The following is a 3,752-nucleotide window of genomic DNA, read 5'->3' as shown; positions in this document are numbered from 1 at the left end:
GCTTAATTGAGGTAACGTGTATCGCACGATAACCCCATGTGTTGTTTACAACACTTTAGCATGCTAAACTATTAGCATAGATGTACTTACCGGATTTGCGATCAAGCCTCGAACCGAACACCAATCTTTGTCAAGAGCATAAGGTTTAAGTCCAAGCATGGTTTTCCCCACCATACTTGAATCTCTTAAACCAGGGCTCTGATACCAACTTGTAACACCCTAGTTACTAATTAACAATTTTATATGTAAACGCCAACAATTAGATGTGTAGTTAAGCCTACACATACTATAAAAATACGAATTTATTAAAACTTTTACAATTCATAAGTTATTCTACATAACGTGGTTGAATTCGTTGTTTAATATTTGCAATGTGTTAAAGTGCGGAAGCATGTATCTATATCGTGTTCGGTCCTTCGTCGAGCTTGATCGTCTTCCGGCATCCAAAATGTACCTACATTTCATAAACACGAAATGCTTTAGTCTTACGGGCTTTAAAACGTGTCCAAACGAGTCCGGGAAACCATTGATTCCAAAAACAAAAATTTGAAAATGACCTCCAACGTAACTTACGGTGGCACCGTAAGTTACGGTGGCCTCTGTAATAAAATTTTCCTACCGTACAACAGTAGGCAACCACCGTAAATAATTCAGCTCCACCGTAACTTACGGTGACACCGTAAGTTATGGTGGCCCCTGCATTCAGCCTTTCCATTTGGCCGTAATTGACACGAAATCTTTCGTATCTTTAAATTCGCTTGTCCGTTTGACCTACCATTTCTTCCTACATGTTTGTAATTTGATTCTCCATCATATGGAGTTAAAGTCCGACATCCGGCTTAATAAATTTTGAGACTTTTATGCATTAGGCTTATTACCTTTTTACAAGATTTTGACCCGTCTACGCTTAAATGCATATTTTGACCCGTTAGAGAGGATTTAATCATTTAAGTTTAAATCCCACTCTCTACTTTCACATGTCATTTTTCTACATTAAGGTATTCACATATCTTCCACCAAATTTACGCGTACCTGGCGCGGGTCAAAGTATTGACCCGTTTTAATACCTTGCCTTAATAATTTGCTGATTCATAGCCACGTAAATTCCATAAGCCGTTTTACCCTGTGAGCATTAGACTCGACATGCACTTGTTACTCGTTATTCGTCAAATGGTGTTAACATTACCATTTGACCTGTTTAGTCTAAACGACCAAACATTTTGCACTTATATTTGAATGGTATTTATTTACCATTTCATTATTTAACCCATTTCGCCCCTTTTTGCCATTAAACATGTTTTTTTATCCTTTTTTTCGTCCCGACCCGTATCATTTCGTGTCGGAACCCATACTTCGGATATAACCTTGGTCGTGTTTATAATCTATAAAGTAAATACGTATCCTAAAAAAAAGTGTAAGCTTGACTTACCTCGCGTCCGCGCAAACATTCTTCGCATCCATGATCCGTTTGACCTGTTCCTTTTCAAGCTCCCACCTAGCTTGTTTAGAGTCAACTATATCATAACATCCATAAGATGGTTAGATTGGTCATTCTATATAATGGCCATCACCGTATGGACCCCCCTTTTTTTTACACACTTATCAATCAAAGCATGCCATATATTCAACAACTAGTTTCATACCATAATTATTTTCATTCACTAACCGTTTGACCCGTTAGTGAAATTACTTATATAACAAGTTAGTAAGTGATTTTAAACACTTTAAGCATGTCACATAAAGTGCTATTTGTTCCTAACAATAAATACTTCATGACTAAACAAGTATACGCAATCATATGCCTTTTCCGGATTAATAATAACATTATTAATGTGAAGCGATTTTTCTATTCAGCTGCTGTAATCGACCATTATGACCCATTTAAAGTCCGAACAAGATTAACATGTTCAAAAATGGATCGTAGAAAACTTCAATACCTTCGCAAGCATATAAGGTACACCTTCTAACGAATTTTCTATGATTTTCTATGATTTTTATAAAATCAGCACAGCAACTATATTTTCATTTTTTAATCAGCTTTTAAGTTTTCTGAACAGCAGTTTTAATCACATTTTTGACCTCTTTAACAACCACATTTGTTTCTTATGATTGAAAACAGTAAAAACGTACTTCATAAGCTTTCCGAAAAGGTATAGAACACCCAAATCGGATAAACGGTTGATTTTATATGATTTTTTTAAGATTAGTCAAAATCCATATAAAAAGCTACGGAAATCATGTTTAGGTTCCTTTCAAATTCGACCCAAACCATCAAATGCAACCTATTTCCATGGCTATAACCCTTATTAAACTTTTGGTAATGGTTAGAAACCTATAACACAGTGATTGTAGGCTAAGAGATGTCAAAAATATCATCTATTTCAGCACTTTAGTTTTCATTTAGGCATTTTAACAAACACCTAGTGTGCAAGATTCGTATACTTCTTTTGTCAAGTTCTTGATTAACTTCCAACCAAGCTTCAAGCATCAATTTCAAGCCCTTATGTCTAGTGTTTATAAGTTACAACTAGAACTTGCATTACTTACCTAATGTTCATCTATTTTAACACTATAATTCTAGTGTTCATCCCATATTCATAAAACCCACTTAGCACCTACATAACTAGTTAACCAAAACACTAAATTATGGTGCTAAATTAGCGAGTTTACATCTAGGGTTTGTTTTCAAGAAATCATACAACACTAATTCAGCCATAGCCTCTCTAATCCATACATAATTCGCGATTATGAAGATTACTCAAATTTTACAACTTCACAAATCATCAAATTTTTACATACCTTATGATCCCCACGACTAGGCGATCACGAATTTGTAATCATGCAGACGATTCGGGCTTGATTTGAGCTTCGATTTGGAGGATTTGTTGAACTAGGGTTTGAGCTCTCCTGGCTCCTTCTTCTGATCGCATACGTACACACATGTATGTGTTTTTTTATTTATTTAAGTGTTTTAATAAAACACTTCTCTAGTTGCCCATGTTTAGCCCCTCAAGTTTAGAGATTCATAAATGAAACTATAACCCATAGTTTATTATTTAGTTACTCATTACTAACTAGGTTAATTTTACCTAGTTAACTTAGTGGGTTCCGGGAGTTAAAACCCGTTTTATTCTAAGTCCCATTAAATCGGGCCTTTTATCCATTCTATTTTCCTGGAAGCTCTTATTCACTTTTAGTTAATATTAGGATTATTCACTTGATTCCTAATATTTTCCGGTTTACTTTTACCGCTAACGGTACTTTCCCCGTCTTTTGTATTAACGGGGTTTAATTTCCAAACCTGTTTTCGGGGTGTTACATTTAAATTCCAAAACGTAGATTTAATAAGTTCATAAGGTTTAAGTGTTTATTACGGAACATGACAGTCCGTATCCCACAACAACTCCTTCCTCGTGCAAGCTCCAAGCATTTAACGACCTGTAAGGCATGTAACAACGAGTCAACAACAAAGTTGAGTGAGTTCACGTTTGGTTGTTTAGTTTTAAGTTGTTTTCCAAAAACGTGGTTTGTCTTTCGTTGGCGTAATTGCCGTGGGGGTTACCCCTTAGTTGAAAGAAAGTTTAAACCAATTCATTCTTTATTACCCATACCCTGTTCATGATTAGTGGGGGCTTCCCCATGTGAACCACTAGACCGTATGATATCGACTACTACGCAAGTAAGTTGTGCCCTACATCAATGTCTATCATCACTGATGGTTTGCCATAGTCCATTAGTACACGCCCGTCCGA

At 35.8% G+C, this 3,752-nt stretch overlaps 1 long non-coding RNA gene across 2 annotated transcripts; it reads right to left on the bottom strand.

The window, feature by feature from the left end:
• Nucleotides 1-259: 259 nt before the first annotated feature.
• LOC110877821 lies at nt 260-3,110 on the bottom strand. Of its 2 annotated transcripts, XR_002557299.2 has the most exons (4): nt 2,800-3,110; nt 1,430-1,514; nt 1,033-1,123; nt 260-454 (listed from the first exon to the last, which is right to left on the bottom strand). It is a non-coding gene; the product is annotated as an uncharacterized LOC110877821 (long non-coding RNA). The 2 variants fall into 2 exon arrangements; XR_002557298.2 differs by having other exon boundaries at nt 260-1,123; nt 2,800-3,107.
• Nucleotides 3,111-3,752: the final 642 nt, after the last annotated feature.

Source organism: Helianthus annuus, chromosome 9 (assembly GCF_002127325.2).
Source record: "Helianthus annuus cultivar XRQ/B chromosome 9, HanXRQr2.0-SUNRISE, whole genome shotgun sequence".
NCBI lineage: Eukaryota > Viridiplantae > Streptophyta > Magnoliopsida > Asterales > Asteraceae > Helianthus > Helianthus annuus.
The sequence above is the reverse complement of the archived record's forward strand: the minus strand, read 5'-3'. Positions and strand labels throughout refer to the sequence as shown.